The sequence below is a fragment of the Pristiophorus japonicus genome, chromosome 23 (assembly GCF_044704955.1).
Source record: "Pristiophorus japonicus isolate sPriJap1 chromosome 23, sPriJap1.hap1, whole genome shotgun sequence".
In the NCBI taxonomy this organism is placed as follows: Eukaryota; Metazoa; Chordata; class Chondrichthyes; family Pristiophoridae; genus Pristiophorus; species Pristiophorus japonicus.
The window spans coordinates 11,732,006-11,749,939 of NC_091999.1; the positions used below are offsets into that span (position 1 = coordinate 11,732,006).

The 17,934-nt window shown below is 44.5% G+C and overlaps 8 non-coding genes across 8 annotated transcripts; all 8 read right to left on the reverse strand.

The window, feature by feature from the left end:
- Nucleotides 1-2,695: 2,695 nt before the first annotated feature.
- trnad-guc (transfer RNA aspartic acid (anticodon GUC)) lies at nt 2,696-2,767 on the reverse strand. Its single transcript has one exon. It is a non-coding gene; the product is annotated as a tRNA-Asp (tRNA).
- An 803-nt stretch (nt 2,768-3,570) lies between these two features.
- On the reverse strand, nt 3,571-3,653 carry trnal-uaa (transfer RNA leucine (anticodon UAA)). The gene has a single exon. It is a non-coding gene; the product is annotated as a tRNA-Leu (tRNA).
- Nucleotides 3,654-9,301: 5,648 nt separating this feature from the next.
- Nucleotides 9,302-9,373, reverse strand: trnad-guc (transfer RNA aspartic acid (anticodon GUC)). Its single transcript has one exon. It is a non-coding gene; the product is annotated as a tRNA-Asp (tRNA).
- Nucleotides 9,374-10,121: 748 nt separating this feature from the next.
- Nucleotides 10,122-10,204, reverse strand: trnal-uaa (transfer RNA leucine (anticodon UAA)). The gene has a single exon. It is a non-coding gene; the product is annotated as a tRNA-Leu (tRNA).
- Nucleotides 10,205-11,966: 1,762 nt separating this feature from the next.
- Nucleotides 11,967-12,038, reverse strand: trnad-guc (transfer RNA aspartic acid (anticodon GUC)). Its single transcript has one exon. It is a non-coding gene; the product is annotated as a tRNA-Asp (tRNA).
- A 797-nt stretch (nt 12,039-12,835) lies between these two features.
- On the reverse strand, nt 12,836-12,918 carry trnal-uaa (transfer RNA leucine (anticodon UAA)). The gene has a single exon. It is a non-coding gene; the product is annotated as a tRNA-Leu (tRNA).
- A 1,780-nt stretch (nt 12,919-14,698) lies between these two features.
- Nucleotides 14,699-14,770, reverse strand: trnad-guc (transfer RNA aspartic acid (anticodon GUC)). The gene has a single exon. It is a non-coding gene; the product is annotated as a tRNA-Asp (tRNA).
- A 1,563-nt stretch (nt 14,771-16,333) lies between these two features.
- trnas-aga (transfer RNA serine (anticodon AGA)) lies at nt 16,334-16,415 on the reverse strand. Its single transcript has one exon. It is a non-coding gene; the product is annotated as a tRNA-Ser (tRNA).
- Nucleotides 16,416-17,934: the final 1,519 nt, after the last annotated feature.

Here is a 17,934-nt window from a genome sequence, read left to right on the forward strand (position 1 = left end):
TCCCTCCTTTTTTAAAAAGTGGTGTTACATTAGCATCCCTCCAGTCCATTGGAACTGATCCAGAGTCGATAAACTGTTGGAAAATAATCACCAAAGCATCCACTATTTCTAGGGCCACTTCCGTAAGTACTCTGGGATGCAGACTATCAGGCCCTGGGGATTTATCGGCCTTCAATCCCATTAATTTCACTAACACAATTTCCTGCCTAAGAAGGATATTCTTCAGTTCCTCCTTCTCACGAGACACTCGGTCCCCAATATTTCCGGAAGGTTATTTGTGTCTTCCTTCGTGAAAACAGAAGCAAAGTATTTGTTCAATTTGTCTGTCATTTCTTTATTCCCCATTATAAATTCACCTGAATTCGACTGCAAGGGACCTACGTTTGTCTTCACTCATCTTTTTCTCTTCACATACCTATAGAAGCTTTTGCAGTCAGTTTTTATGTTCCCAGCAAGCTTCTTCTCGTATTCTATTTTCCAACTCCTAATTAAAACCTCTCTCCTCCTCTGTTGAATTCTAAATTTCTCCCAGTCCAAAGGTTTGCTACTTTTTCTGGCTAATTTATATGCCTCTTCCTTCGATTTAACACTATCCTTAATTTTCCTTGTTAGCAACGGTTGAGCCACCTTCCCAGTTTTTTTTTTACTCCAGACAGGGATGTACAATTATTGAAGTTCATCGCTGTGATCTTTAAATGTTTGCCATTGCCTATCCACTCTCAACCCTTTAAGTATCATTCACCAGTCTATCCTAGCCAATTCACGTCTCATACCATCGAAGTTACCTTTCCCTAAGTTCAGGACCCTAGTCTCTGAATTAATTGTGTTCACTCTCCATCTTAATAAAGAAATCTACCATATTATGATCATTCTTCCCCAAGTGGCTTCGCTCAACAAGATTTCTAATTAGTCCTTTCTCATTACACATCACCTAGTCTAGGATGGCCAGACCTCTCGTTGGTTTCTCGAAATATTGGTCCAGAAAAGCATCCCTAACACAGAAAATCGTCCTCCATCGTATTGGTACCAGTTTGGTTAGCGCAATCTATATGTAGATTAAAGTCGCCCATGATAACTGCTGTACCTTTATTGCATGCATCCCTAATTTCTTGTTTGATGCTGTCCCCAACCTCACTACTACGTTTCGTGGTCTGTGCACAACTCCCACCAGCATGTTCTGCCCTTTGCTATTCCACAGTTCCACCCATACAGATTCCACATCATCCAAGCTAATGTCCTTCCTTACTATTTCGTTAATTTCCTCTTTAACCAGCAAAGCTACCCCACCTCCTTTTCATTAATGTATATTTTTCCTGAATGTTGAATATCCCTGGATGTTGAGTTCCCAGCCTTGGTCACCCTGGAGCCATGTCTCCGTGATGCCAATTATATCATATTCATTAATTGCTGCTGTGCAGTTAATTCGTCCACCTTATTATCAATACTCCTCGCATTGAGGAACAGAGCCTTCAGGCTTGTCTTTTTAACACACTTTGCCCCTTTAGAACTTTGCTGCAATGATTTGCCTTGGCTCTCTCTGTCCTCCACTTTTACTTTTCTTCTTTCTATCTTTTCTTCTGCCCCTATTTAACTTCCCTCTGTCTCCCTGCATCGTGTCCTATCCCCCTGCCATATCAGTTGAACCCCGCCCCAACAACACTTCCAAACGCTCCCGCGAGGACATTGGTTCCGGTCCTGCCCAGGTGCAGACCGTCCGGTTTGTACTGGTCCCACCTCCCCCAGAACCGGTTCCAATTTCCCAGGAATTTGAATCCCTCCCTTCTGCACCACTCCTCAAGACACGAATTCATCTGAGATATCCTTAGATTCCGACTCTGACGAGCACGTGAGACTGGTAGCAATCCTGAGCTTACTACCTTTGTGGTCCTACTTTTTAAATTTAACTCCTAGCTCCCAAAATTCAGCTTGTAGGACCTCATCCCGTTTTTTTTACCTATGTCATTGGTACCTAAATGCACCACAACAACTGGCTGTTCACCCTACCTTTCAAAATATCCTGCACCTGCTCCCAGACATCCTTGACCCTTGCTCCAGGCAGGCAACATGCAATCCTGGAGTCTCGTTTGCAACCACAGAAACGTCTATCTATTCCCTTAACAATAGGATCCCCTACCACTATAGCTCTCCCACATTTTTTTCCTGTCCTCTTGTACAGCAGAGCCACCCATGCTGCCATGAACTTGGCTGCTGCTGCCCTCCCCTGATGAGTCATCCCCCTCAAGAGTCTCAGGAGTGGGAGTTACACACACAACCTCCTGATTCATTCGCGAATGGAACCACTGAACCAAGGTATGGGACATTGTTCGATCTATCTCAGGACCAGTTTTGCAGGGACCTGGTTAAATTGATAAACAGAATGAAAAATGCTGAGAACCGCAATCAGCAGGAATCGAACATATGCGAGGAAATTCTAATTGAGTTTTAGTGCATCACCTTAAGCACTCGGCCACGACTACGAGGTCACGGCCGTTTTAAATGTGACACAGATAAAATTCAATCATCCATCTCTCTGCAGCAGACGGACACAGAGTCCTGAAAAAGTCTCTCTTTCTAAAAATCTGGAAGAGAAAATCTCCGCTTGCTGTATTTTCACTCTTCCATACCGCTCCTGAACTTTTTAATATGAATCTTTACCAAGAAAAAGAAGTAAAATTCTACATTTTGAAAATGCTTCCTCCCCGTCGGGGAATTGAACCCCGGTCTCCCGCGTGACAGGCGGGGATACTCACCACTATACTAACGAGGAACTGACGGGTATGTAAACTGTCAGAGCAGCAATCGAGCTGTAAACACAACTGGACACTGTGAGAAAGAGACAGACACATTGAGAGACAGAGACAAACAGAGAAACAGCGAGAGACAGACAGGGAGATTGAGACAATGCGAGAGAGAAAGTGTCAGACTGAGAGGGAGAGGCAGACTGAGTGAGAAAAAGACTCAAACACACACATATACAGAGATGTGTGTACTCTATAAAGAGAGACAGGGAAACAGTCATAGAAAGACAGAGACAAAGAGAGAAACAAAGAGGGAGACAGATCGAGAGAGAGAGAGACAGAGAGAGAGAGACAGATGGAGAGCGAGAAAGAGATAAAAACAGAACATGATGGAAATACTCAGCAGGTTAGAGGCAGGAACTAACAGAGACAGGCAGGCAGAGACATAGACAGACAGAGATGATGGGAAAGAGAAAGAGACAGGCAGTCAGACAGAGAGACTGAGAGAATCCCATTGGAATAGAACTGGACACCGTGAGAAAGGGACAGACACATTGAGAGACAGAGACAAACAGAAAAACAGGGAGAGACAGACAGAGAGATTGAGACAAAGCGAGACAGAAAGTGTCAGACTGAGAGGAAGAGGCAGACTGAGTGAGAAAAAGACTCAAACACAAAGATATACAGAGTTCTTTAAAGGCAGAGAATGAGGCACAGACACATTTCACAATTCAATTTCTTTGTCAGATCAGAGTGTCACATAGTTACAGAAAAATGCAGATTCAACAGATGAAAATCAGGATGGGAGGAAATCTGCGCTAACTTACAAAATTACCAGGAGTGGGGTTCGAACCCACGCGGGTATAAACCCATTGGATCTTAAGTCCAACGCCTTAACCACTCGGCCATCCTGGTTCTGTCATTAACCGAATTCTGTCTCTATGAGAATCTGAGTTTCAGCTCCACCTCAACAGACAAACACATGCACACAGGGTTTCAGTGAGCATTTTCGAACATTTTTACTAATATTGACACGGGGATAACTCCCCTATTCTTTTTCGAGTAATGCTGTGGGAACTTTCACATCCACCCGAGAGTGCAAACGGAGCTTCAATTTAACATTTCATCCGAAAGTCAACAGCTTCAACAATGCACAATTCCCCAAGTACTGCATTTGTGTGTCAGCCAAGATTATATGCTCAAGTCTCAGGAGTGGGACTTGAACACACAATCTCCTGATTCAGTCGAGAATGGAGCCACTCAACCGAAGCCGATACCAAATTCCACAATCGTGTTAGTGTCCCCAAGTATTTTAAAAAGTTCCAGGACATACCAAATTCATGGTGATGATTTCCAGTGAGAGATGCACATACACAGACACATACATACAGATAGACATACACAGACACACACACACATCCATAACAAAAAATATACACCCACCAACATAGAAACATAGAATAGGTGCAGGAGTAGGCCATTAGGCCCGTCGAGCCTGCACCACCATTCAATTAGATCATGGCTGATCATTCACCTCAGTACCCCTTTCCTGATTTCTCTCCATACTCCTTGATCCCTTTGGCCTTAAAGGCCATATCTAACTCCCTTTTGAATATATCTAACGAACTGGGCTCAACAACTTTCTGTGGTAGAGAATTCCAACAGGTTAACAATCTCTGAGTGAAGAAGTTTCTCCTCATCTCGGTCCTAAATGGCTTACCCCTTATCCTTATACTGTGACCCCTGGTTCTGGAGCTCCCCAGCAACGGGAACATTCTTCCTGCCTCTAAACTGTTCAATCTCGTCAGAATGCTATATGTTTCTATGAGATCCCCTCTCATTCTTCTAAATTCCAGTGGATACCAGCCCAGTTGATCCAGTCTCTCCTCATATGTCAGTCCTGCCATCCCTGGAATCAGTCTGCTGAACCTTCGTTGTACTCCCTCAATAGCAAGGACGTCCTTCCTCAGATTAGGAGACCAAAACTGGACGAAATATTCTAGGTGAGGCCTCACCAAGGCCCTGTATAACTGCAGTAAGACCTCCCTGCTCCTCTACTCAAATCCTCTAGCAAGAAGGCCAACATGCCATTTGCCTTCTTCATCGCCTGTTGCACCTGCATGCCAGCTTTCAATGACTCATGTACCATGACAGCCAGATCAAGATATATACAGATTGCCTCAGACATATAGAGGAATAGACAGGCAGAATCACTGTCGCTACTTTGCCTGATTTTTGCGTTTTCTATCCATATCTATCGTGAATATTGCAGATTAATGAAAGTGAGAAAACAATCGCAGTGTTGAAAGCTATGTGACGTTGTTCTATCTATCTCAGGACTAGTTTTGCAGGGACCTGCTTTAATTAGTAAACAGAATGAAAAATGCTGAGAACCGCAATCTGCAGCAATCGAACAGATGAGGGGAAACCTCAATGGATTGTTAGTCCATCACCTTTTGCACCATTTTGCACACGAGGGCAGGAAAAAGAGTGGGAGAGTGATAGTGATAGGGGATTCAATTGTGAGGGAAATAGATAGGCGTTTCTGCGGCTGCAACCGAGACTCCAGGATGGTATGTTGTCTCTCTGGTGCAAGGGTCAAGGATGTCTCAGAGCGGGTGCAGGACATTGTAAAAATGGAGGGAGTACAGCCAGTTGTCGTGGTGCACGTTGGTACCAACGACATAGGTAAAAAAAAAAAGAGATGAGGTCCTACGAAACGAATTTAAGGAGCTGGGAACTAAATTAAGAAGTAGGATCTCAAAATAGTAATCTCGGGATTGCTACCAGTGCCACGTGCTAGTCAGAGTAGAAATCACAGGATAGCGCAGATGAATACGTGTCTTGAGCAATGGTGCAGCAGGGAAAGATTCAAATTTCTGGGGCATTGGAACCGGTTCTGGGGGAGGTGGGACCAGTACAAACCAGATGGTCTGCATCTGGGCAGGACCGGAACCAATGTCCTAGGGGGAGTGTTTGCTAGTTCTGTTGGGGAGAAGTTAAACTAATATGGCAGGGGGATGGGAACCAAAGCAGGGAGACAGAGGGAAACAAAAAGGAGACAAAAGCAAAAGACAGAACGTAGATGAGGAAAAGTGGAGGGCAGAGAAACACAAGGCAAAGAACAAAAAGGGCCACTGTACAGCAAAATTCTAAAAAGACAAAGGGTGTTAAAAAAACAAGCCTGAAGGCTTTGTGTCTTAATGTAAGGCGTATCCGTAATAAGGTGGATGAATTAACTGTGCAAATAGATGTTAACAAGTATGATGTGGCTCCAGGATGATCAGGGCTGGGAACTCAACATCCAGGGGTATTCAACATTCAGGAAGGATAGAATAAAAGGAAAAGGAGGTGAGGTAGCATTGCTGGTTAACGAGGAGATTAATGCAATAGTTAGGAAGGACATTAGCTTGGATGATGTGGAATCTATATGGGTAGAGCTGCAGAACACCAAAGGGCAAAAAACGTAAGTGGGAGTTGTGTACAGACCTCCAAACAGTGGTAGTGATGTTGTGGAGGGCATCAAACAGGAAATTAGGGGTGCATGCAATAAAGGTGCAGCAGTTATAATGGGTGACTTTAATATGCACATCGATTGGGCGAACCAAACTGGAAGCAATACGGTGGAGGAGGATTTCCTGGAGTGCATAAGGGATGGTTTTCTAGACCAATATGTCGAGGAACCAACTGCGGGGAGGCCATCTTAGACTGGGTGTTGAGTAATGAGAGAGGATTAATCAGCAATCTCGTTATGCGAGGCCCCTTGGGGAAGAGTGACCATAATATGGTGGAATTCTGCATTAGGATGGAAAATGAAACAGTTCATTCAGGGGCCATGGTCCAGAACTTAAAGAGGGGTAACTTTGAAAGTATGAGGCGTGAATTGGCTAGGATAGATTGGCGAATGATACTTAAGGGGTTGACTGTGGATTGGCAATGGCAGACATTTAGAGACCGCATGGAAGAACTACGACAATTGTATATTCCTGTCTGGCATAAAAATAAAAAAGGGAAGGTGGCTCAACCGTGGCTATCAAGGAAAATCAGGGATAGCATTAAAGCCAAGGAAGTAGCATACAAATTGGCCAGAAATAGTAGCGAACCCGGGGACTAGGAGAAATTTAGAACTCAGCAGAGGAGGACAAAGGGTTTGATTAGGGCAGGGAAAATGGAGTACGAGAAGAAGCTTGCAGGGAACATTAAGACGGATTGCAAAAGTTTCTAAAGATATGTAAAGAGAAAAAGGTTAGTAAAGACAAACGTAGGTCCCCTACAGTCAGAATCAGGGGAAGTCATAACGGGGAACAAAAAAATGGCAGACCAATTGAACAAGTACTTTGGTTCGGTATTCAGTAAGGAGGACACAAACAACCTTCCGGATATAAAAGGGTTCAGAGGGTCTAGTGAGGAGGTGGAACTGAGGGAAATCCTTATTAGTCGGGAAATTGTGTTGGGGAAATTGATGGGATTGAAGGCCGATAAATTCCCAGAGCCTGATGGACTGCATCCCAGAGTACTTAAGGAGGTGGCCTTGGAAATAGCGGATGCATTGACAGTCATTTTCCAACATTTCATTGACTCTGGATCAGTTCCTATCGAGTGGAGGGTAGCCAATGTAACCCCACTTTTAAAAAAGGAGGGAGAGAGAAAACAGGGAATTATAGACCGGTCAGCCTGACCTCAGTAGTGGGTAAAATGATGGAATCAATTATTGAGGATGTCATAGCAGTGCATTTGGAAAGAGGTGACATGATAGGTCCAAGTCAGCATGGATTTGTGAAAGGGAAATCATGCTTGACAAATCTTCTGGAATTTTTTGAGTATGTTTCCAGTAGAGTGGACAACGGAGAACCAGTTGATGTGGTACATTTGGACTTTCAGAAGGCTTTCGACAAGGTCCCACACAAGAGATTAATGTGCAAAGTTAAAGCATATGGGATTGGGGGTAGTGTGCTGACATGGATTGAGAACTGGTTGTCAGACAGGAAGCAAAGAGTAGGAGTAAATGGGGACTTTTCAGAATGGCAGGCAGTGACTAGTGGGGTACCGCAAGGTTCTGTGCTGCGGCCCCAGCTGTTTACACTGTACATTAATGATTTAGACGAGGGGATTAAATGTAGTATCTCCAAATTTGCGGATGACACTAAGTTGGGTGGCAGTGTGAGCTGTGAGGAGGATGCTATGAGGCTGCAGAGTGACTTGGATAGGTTAGGTGAGTGGGCAAATGCATGGCAGATGAAATATAACGTGGATAAATGTGAGGTTATCCATTTTGGGGGTAAAAACAGAGAGACAGACTATTGGTGACAGATTCGGAAAAGGGGAGGTTCAACGAGACCTGGGTGTCATGGTACATCAGTCATTGAAGGTTGGCATGCAGGTACAGCAGGCGGTTAAGAAAGCAAATGGCATGTTGGCCTTCATAGCGAGGGGATTTGAGTTCAGGGGCAGGGAGGTATTGCTACAGTTGTACAGGGCCTTGGTGAGGCCACACCTGGAGTATTGTATACAGTTTTGGTATCCTAACTTGAGGAAGAACATTCTTGCTATTGAGGCAGTGCAGCGAAGGTTCACCAGACTGATTCCCGGGTTGGCGAGACTGACCTATCAAGAAAGACTGGATCAACTGGGCTTGTATTCACTGGAGTTCAGAAGAATGAGAGGGGACCTCATAGAAACGTTTAAAATTCTGATGGGTTCAGACAGGTTAGATGCAGGAAGAATGTTCCCAATGTTGGGGAAGTCCAGAACCAGGGGACACGGTCTAAGGATAAGGGGGAAGCCATTTAAGACCGAGATGAGGAGAAACTTCTTCACCCAGAGAGTGGTGAACCTGTGGAATTCTCTACCACAGAAAGCTGTTGAGGCCAATTCGCTAAATATATTCAAAAAGGAGTTAGATGAAGTCTTTACTACTTGGGGGGATCAAGGGGTATGGCGAGAAAGCAGGAATGGAGTACTGAAGTTCCATGTTCAGCCATGAACTCATTGAATGGCGGTGCAGGCTAGAAGGGCCGAATGGCCTACTCCTGCACCTATTTTCTTTGTTTCTATGTTTCTATGAATAGACAAGCAGAATCACTGTCGCTACTTTGCCTGATTTTTGCGTTTTCTATCCATATCTATCGTGAATATTGCAGATTAATGAAAGTGAGAAAACAATAGCAGTGTTGAAAGGTATGTGACGTTGTTCTATCGATCTCAGGACCAGTTTTGCAGGGACCTTGTTTAATTGGTAAACAGAATGAAAAATGCTGAGAACCACAATCGGCAGCAATCGAACAGATGCTGGGAAACCCCAATGGATTTTTAGTCCATCACCTTAACCGCTCGCCCACGACGACTGGGTCTCTGCCGCTTTCAATGTTACTCAGATAAAACTCAATCATCCATCTCTCTGCAGCAGACGGCCACAGAGTCCCGAAAAAGTTTCTGTTTGCTAAAAATCTGGAAGAGACAATCTCCTCTTGCTATATTATTACTCTTCTTTATTGCTCCGAAACTTTTAATTGCGAATCTTTACCAAGAAACGGAAGTAAAATTCTACATTTTGAAAATGCTTCCTCCCCGTCGGGGAATTGAATCCCGGTCTCCCGCGTGACAGGCGGGGATACTCACCACTATACTAACGAGGAACTGACGGGTATGTAAGCTGTCAGAGCAGCATTCGAGCTGTAAACACAACTGGACACCGTGAGAAAGAGACAGACACATTGAGAGACAGAGACAAACAGAGAAACAGCGAGAGACAGACAGGGAGATTGAGACAATGCGAGAGAGAAAGTGTCAGACTGAGAGGGAGAGGCAGACTGAGTGAGAAAAAGACTCAAACACACACATATACAGAGATGTGTGTACTCTATAAAGAGAGACAGGGAAACAGTCATCGAAAGACAGAGACAAAGAGAGAAACAAAGAGGGAGACAGATCGAGAGAGAGAGAGACAGAGAGAGAGAGACAGATGGAGAGCGAGAAAGAGATACAAACAGAAAATGATGGAAATACTCAGCAGGTTAGAGGCAGGAACTAACAGAGACAGACAGGCAGAGACATAGACAGACAGAGATGATGGGAAAGAGAAAGACAGAGACAGTCAGACAGAGAGACTTTGAGAATCCCATTGGAACAGAACTGGACAGCGTGAGAAAGAGACAGACATATTGAGAGACAGAGACAAACAGAGAAACAGGGAGTCAGATAGAGGCGCACTGACAGAGACAAAGACTCAAACACATAAAGATATACAGAGCTCTTTGAAGGCAGAGAATCTATTCACAATTCCATTTCTTTGTCAGATCAGAGTGTCACATAGTTACAGAAAAATGCAGATTCAACAAATATCACTGAGCATTATGGGAGGAAATCTGCGTTAAGCTACAGAATTACCAGGAGTGGGGTTCGAACCCATGTGGGTACAGAACCATTGGATCTTAAGTTCAACGCCTTAACCACTCGGCCATCCTGGTTGCATTAGTAACCGAATTCTGTCTCTGGGTTTCAGCTCCACCCCAACAGACATGCACATGCACACAGGGTTTCAGTGAGCATTTTCGAACATTTTTACGAATATTGACACGGGTACAACTCCCCTATTCTTTTTCGAGTAATGCTGTGGGAACTTTCGCATCCACCCGAGAATGCAGACGGGTCTTCAATTTAACATTTCATCCCAAAGTCAACAGCTTCAACAATGCAAAATTCCCCAAGTACTGCATTTGAGAGTCAGCCAAGATTATATGCTGAAGTCTCAGGAGTGGGACTTTAACACACAACCTCCCGATTCAGTCGAGAATGGAGCCACTCAAACAAAGCCGATACCAAATTTCACAACCGTGTTATTGTCCTCAAGTTTTTTAAAACGTTCCAGGACATATCAAATTCATGGTGATGATTTCCACAGACAGATGCACATACACAGAGACATACATACAGATAGACATACACAGACACACACATAACAAAAAATATACACCCACCAACATAGAAACATAGAATAGGTGCAGGATTAGGCCATTCGGCCCTTCGAGCCTGCACCACCATTCAATAAGATCATGGCTGATCATTCACCTCAGTACCCCTTTCCTGATTTCTCTCCATACCCCTTGATCCCTTTGGCCGTAAAGGCCATATCTAACTCCCTTTTGAATATATCTAACGAACTGGGTTCAACAACTTTCTGTGGTAGAGAATTCCAACAGGTTAACAATCTCTGAGTGAAGATGTTTCTCCTCATCTCGGTCCTAAATGGCTTACCGCTTATCCTTAGACAGTGACCCCTGCTTCTGGAGCTCCCCAGCAACGGGAACATTCTTCCTCCCTCTAAACTGTTCAATCTCGTCAGAATGCTATATGTTTCTATGAGATCCCCTCTCATTCTTCTAAACTCCAGTGGATACCAGCCCAGTTGATCCAGTCTCTCCTCATATGTCAGTCCTGCCATCCCTGGAATCAGTCTGGTGAACCTTCACAGTCCTCCCTCAATAGCAAGGACGTCCTTCCTCAGATTAGGAGACCAAAACTGGACGCAATATTCTAGGTGAGGCCTCACCAAGGCCCTGTATAACTGCAGTAAGACCTCCCTGCTCCTCTACTCAAATCCTCTATCAAGAAGGCCAACATACCATTTGCCTTCTTCACCGCCTGTTGCACCTGCATGCCAGCTTTCAATGACTCATGTACCATGACAGCCAGATCAAGATATATACAGATAGCCTCAGACATATAGAGGAATAGACAAGCAGAATCACTGTCGCTACTTTGCCTGATTTTTGCGTTTTCTATCCATATCTATCGTGAATATTGCAGATTAATGAAAGTGAGAAAACAATCGCAGTGTTGAAAGCTATGTGACGTTGTTCTATCTATCTCAGGACCAGTTTTGCAGGGACCTGCTTTAATTAGTAAACAGAATGAAAAATGCTGAGAACCGCAATCGGCAGCAATCGAACAGATGCTGGGAAACCCCAATGGATTTTTAGTCCGTCACCTTAAGCACTCGCCCACGATGACTGGGTCTCTGCCGCTTTCAATGTTACTCAGATAAAACTCAATCATCCATCTCTCTGCAGCAGACGGCCACAGAGTCCCGAAAAAGTCTCTGTTTGCTAAAAATCTGGAAGAGACGATCTCCTCTTGTTATTTTATTACTTTTATTTATTGCTCCAGAACTTTTAATTATGAATGTTTACCAAGAAACAGAAGTAAAATCCTACATTTTGAAAATGCTTTCTCCCCGTCGGGGAATTGAACCCCGGTCTCCCGCGTGACAGGCGGGGATACTCACCACTATACTAACGAGGAATTGACAGGTATGCACGCTGTCAGAGCAGGAATCGAGCTACAAACACAACTGGACACCGTGAGAAAGAGACAGACACATTGAGAGACAGAGACAAACAGAAAATCAGGGAGTCAGACAGAGAGATTGAGACAAAGCGAGACAGAAAGTGTCAGACTGAGAGGTAGAGGCAGACTGAGTGAGAAAAGGACTCAAACACACACATATACAGAGATGTGTGTACTCTATAAAGAGAGACAGAGAAACAGTCATAGAAAGACAGAGACAAAGAGAAACAAAGAGGGAGACAGATCGAGAGAGAGAAAAAGAGAGAGAGAGACAGATGGAGAGCAAGAAAGAGATTAAAACAGAAAATGATGGAAATACTCAGCAGGTTAGAGGCAGGAACTAACAGAGACAGGCAGGCAGAGACATAGACAGACAGAGATGATGGGAAAGAGAAAGAGACAGGCAGTCAGACAGAGAGACTGAGAGAATCCCATTGGAATAGAACTGGACACCGTGAGAAAGAGACAGCCACATTGAGAGACAGAGACAAACAGAGAAACAGGGAGTCAGACAGAGAGATTGAGACAAAGCAAGACAGAAAGTGTCAGACTGAGAGGAAGAGGCAGACTGAGTGAGAAAAAGACTCAAACACATAAAGATATACAGAGCTCTTTAAAGGCAGAGAATGAGGCACAGACACATTTCACAATTCAATTTCTTTGTCAGATCAGAGTGTCACATAGTTACAGAAAAATGCAGATTCAACATATGAAAATCAGGATGGGAGGAAATCTGCGCTAACTTACAAAATTACCAGGAGTGGGGTTCGAACCCACGCGGGTATAAACCCATTGGATCTTAAGTCCAACGCCTTAACCACTCGGCCATCCTGGTTCTGTCATTAGCCGAATTCTGTTTCTGTGAGAATCTGGGTTTCAGCTCCACCCCAACAGACAAACACATGCACACAGGGTTTCAGTGAGCATTTTCGAACATTTTTACTAATATTGACACGGGGACAACTCCCCTGTTCTTTTTCGAGTAATGCTGTGGGAACTTTCACATCCACCCGAGAGTGCAAACGGAGCTTCAATTTAACATTTCATCCGAAAGTTAACAGCTTCAACAATGCACAATTCCCCAGGTACTGCATTTGTGTGTCAGCCAAGATTATATGCTCAAGTCTCAGGAGTGGGACTTGAACACACAATCTCCTGATTCAGTCGAGAATGGAGCCACTCAACCGAAGCCGATACCAAATTCCACAATCGTGTTATTGTCCCCAAGTATTTAAAAAAGTTCCAGGAAATACCAAATTCATGGTGACGATTTCCAGTGAGAGATGCACATACACAGACACATACATACAGATAGACATACACAGACACACACACACATCCATAACAAAAAATATACACCCACCAACATAGAAACATAGAATAGGTGCAGGAGTAGGCCATTAGGCCCGTCGAGCCTGCACCACCATTCAATTAGATCATGGCTGATCATTCACCTCAGTACCCCTTTCCTGATTTCTCTCCATACCCCTTGATCCCTTTGGCCTTAAAGGCCATATCTAACTCCCTTTTAAATATATCTAACGAACTGGGCTCAACAACTTTCTGTGGTAGAGAATTCCAACAGGTTAACAATCTCTGAGTGAAGAAGTTTCTCCTCATCTCGGTCCTAAATGGCTTACCCCTTATCCTTATACTGTGACCCCTGGTTCTGGAGCTCCCCAGCAACGGGAACATTCTTCCTGCCTCTAAACTGTTCAATCTCGTCAGAATGCTATATGTTTCTATGAGATCCCCTCTCATTCTTCTAAATTCCAGTGGATACCAGCCCAGTTGATCCAGTCTCTCCTCATATGTCAGTCCTGCCATCCCTGGAATCAGTCTGCTGAACCTTCGTTGTCCTCCCTCAATAGCAAGGACGTCCTTCCTCAGATTAGGAGACCAAAACTGGACGAAATATTCTATGTGAGGCCTCACCAATGGACTGTGCAACAGCAGTAAGATCTCCCTGCTCCTATACTCAAATCCTCTAGCAAGAAGGCCAACATACCATTTGCCTTCTTCACCGCCTGTTGCACCTGCATGCCAGCTTTCAATGACTCATGTACCATGACAGCCAGATCAAGATATATACAGATTGCCTCAGACATATAGAGGAATAGACAAGCAGAATCACTGTCGCTACTTTGCCTGATTTTTGCGTTTTCTATCCATATCTATCGTGAATATTGCAGATTAATGAAAGTGAGAAAACAATCGCAGTGTTGAAAGCTATGTGACGCTGTTCTATCTATCTCAGGACCAGTTTTGCAGGGACCTGCTTTAATTAGTAAACAGAATGAAAAATGCTGAGAACCGCAATCGGCAGCAATCGAACAGATGCTGGGAAACCCCAATGGATTTTTAGTCCGTCACCTTAAGCGCTCGCCCACGACGATTGGGTCTCTGCCGCTTTCAATGTTACTCAGATAAAACTCAATCATCCATCTCTCTGCAGCAGACGGCCACAGAGTCCCGAAAAAGTCTCTGTTTGCTAAAAATCTGGAACAGACAATCTCCTCTTGCTATTTTATTACTCTTCTTTATTGCTCCAGAACTTTTAATTAAGAATCTTTACCAAGAAACAGAAGTAAAATCCTACATTTTGAAAATGCTTCCTCCCCATCGGGGAATTGAACCCCGGTCTCCCGCGTGACAGGCGGGGATACGCACCACTATACTAACGAGGAATTGACAGGTTTGCACGCTGTCAGAGCAGGAAGCGAGCTGTAAACACAACTGGACACCGTGAGAAAGAGACAGACACATTGAGAGACAGAGACAAACAGAGAAACAGGGAGTCAGACAGAGAGATTGAGACAAAGCGAGACAGAAAGTGTCAGACTGAGAGGTAGAGGCAGACTGAGTGAGAAAAGGACTCAAACACACACATATACAGAGATGTGTGTACTCTATAAAGAGAGACAGGGAAACAGTCATAGAAAGACAGAGACAAAGAGAGAAACAAAGAGGGAGACAGATAGAGAGAGAGACAGAGAGAGAGACAGATGGAGAGCGAGAAAGAGATTAAAACAGAAAATGATGGAAATACTCAGCAGGTTAGAGGCAGAAACTAACAGAGACAGGCAGGCAGAGACATAGACAGACAGAGATGATGGGAAAGAGAAAGAGAGAGACAGTCAGACAGAGAGACTGAGAGAATCCCATTGGAACAGAATTGGACACCGTGAGAAAGAGACAGACATATTGAGAGACAGAGACAAACAGAGAAACAGGGAGTCAGAGGCGGACGGAGAGAGACAAAGACTCAAACACAAAGATATACAGAGCTCTTTAAAGGCAGAGAATGAAGCATAGATACATTTCACAAATGCTTTTCTTTGTCAGATCAGAGTGTCACATAGTTACAGAAAAATGCAGATTCAACAGATATCACTGAGCATTACGGGAGGAAATCTGCGTTAAGTTACAGAATTACCAGGAGTGGGGTTCGAACCCAAGCGGGTATAAACCCATTGGATCTTAAGTCCAACGCCTTAACCACACGGCCAACCTGCTCCTGTCAATAAGGGAATTCTGTGTCTGTGAGAATCTGGGTTTTAGCTGCAGCCCCACAGACATACACATGCACACAGGGTTTCAGTGAGCATTTTCGAACATTTTTACTAATATTGATACGGGGGAAACTCCCCTATTCTTTTTCGAGTAATGCTGTGGGAACTTTCACATCCACGCGAGAGTGCAGACGGAGCTTCAATTTAACATTTCATCCGAAAGTCAACAGCTTCAACAATGCAAAATTCCCCAAGTACTGCATTTGAGTGTCAGCCAAGATTCGATGCTCAAGTCTCAGGAGTGGGACTTGAACACACAACCTCCTGATTCAGTCGAGAATGGAGCCACTGAACCGAAGCCAATACCAACGTTCACAACCGTGTTATTTTCCCCAAGTTTTTAAAAAAGTTCCAGGACATACCAAATTCATGGTGATGATTTCCACAGACAGATGCACATACAAAGAGACATATATACAGATAGACATAAACACAGAACTAAAAATATACACGCACCAACGGAGATGCACAGAATGCCTTGGACATATCGAGGGATAGACAGGCTGAATCACTGTCATTGGGCTGATTTGTGTTTTTTCTATCCGTATGTATCCTCAATATTGCAGATTAATGAAAATGAGAAAAACATGTCTGTGTTGAAAGGTGTGGGACGTTATTCCACCTCTCTCAGAATCGGGTTTGGTTAAACTGTGAAACGGAATGAAAAATGCTGAGATTCGTAGTCGGCAGGATTCGAACCTGCGCGGGGAAACCCCAATGGATTTCTAGTCCATCGCCTTAACCACTCGGCCACGACTACTGGTTCTCTACATTACTAAATGTTATTCGGATAAAACGCAATCTTCCATCTCTGTGCAGCAAACGGCCACATAGTCCCTCAAAAGTCTCCGTTTGCTAAAAATCTGGAAGAGGCAATCTCCACTTGCTGTATTTTTACTGTTCAATATTGCTCTGGAACTTTGTAATATGAATCTACAGCAAGAAACAAGTAAAATTCTACATTGTCAGAGCTGTGAACAGAACTGGACATCGTGAGAAAGAGAGAGTCAAATTGAGAGACAGAGACAAACAGAGAAACAGGAAAAAACAGACAGAGGGATCGAGACAAAGTGAGAGAGACAGACAAAGAGAGACACATGGAGTGAGTCAGAGAGAGACAGACTGAAAGAAACAGAAAGAGAGAGACAGAGTGAGACAGATAGAGGGAGACTGATAGAGACAAAGACTCAAACACACAAACACATACACAGTTCGCTAAAGAGAGAGAGAGAGGCAGAGAGTGATGCAGAGATTGAGAGGCACACAAAAGGATGGGTCTTACGCTAAACATCCGTAGGACAAAGGTCCTTTAGCAACCTGTCCTGTCCTCGCCACACAGCACTGTCCCCGCCCCATCATCAAGATCCACGGCGCGGCCCTGGACAACGTGGACCACTTCCCATACCTCCGGAGATTTTATCAACAAAAGCAGACATTGATGACGAGATTCAACACTGCCTTCAGTGCGCCAGCACAGCCTTTGGCTGCCTGAGGAAAAGCGTGTTCAAAGATCGGGCCCTCAAAACTACCACCAAGCTCATGGTCTACAGGGCTGTAGTAATACCCGCCCTCCTGTATGGCTCAGAGACATGGACCATGTACAGTAGACACCTCAAGTTGCTGGAGAAATACCACCAATGATGTCTCCGCAAGATCCTACAAATCCCCTGGGAGGACAGACGCACCAACGTTAGCTTCCTCAACCAGGCCAACATCCCCAGCATCGAAGCACTGACCACATTGCCCGCTGGGTGGGCCACATTGTCCACATGCCAGAAACGAGACTCCCAAAGCAAGCGCTCTACTCAGAACTCCTTCATGGCAAACGAGCCAAAGGTGGGCAGAGGAAACGTCGCCGAGAGTGTGCAGAGACCAAGCACAGGCAGCGGAAGGAGCGCACAGCAAACCTGCCCCACCCACCCCTTCCCTCAACCACTATCTGTCCCACCTGTGACAGGGACTGTAGTTCTCATATTGGACTGTTCAGCCACCTAAGACTTCATGCTTAGAGTGGAAGCAAATCTTCCTCGATTCCAAGGGACTGCCTATGATGATGTTGATAAATACATCAATATTATTCACCTCAACCACTCCGTCACAGCAAGGTCCACATTCTCACCACTCTCTGGTGAAAGACGTTTCTCCTGAATTCCCTAAAGGATTTCTTGGTGACTGTCTTATACAGGCTGAGACACAGCTGACACTCTGTATCTAATCCCGTGCTGTACCTGCCCTGGGAGTGTTTGATGGGACAGTGTAGAGAGAGAGCGCCTTCCTCT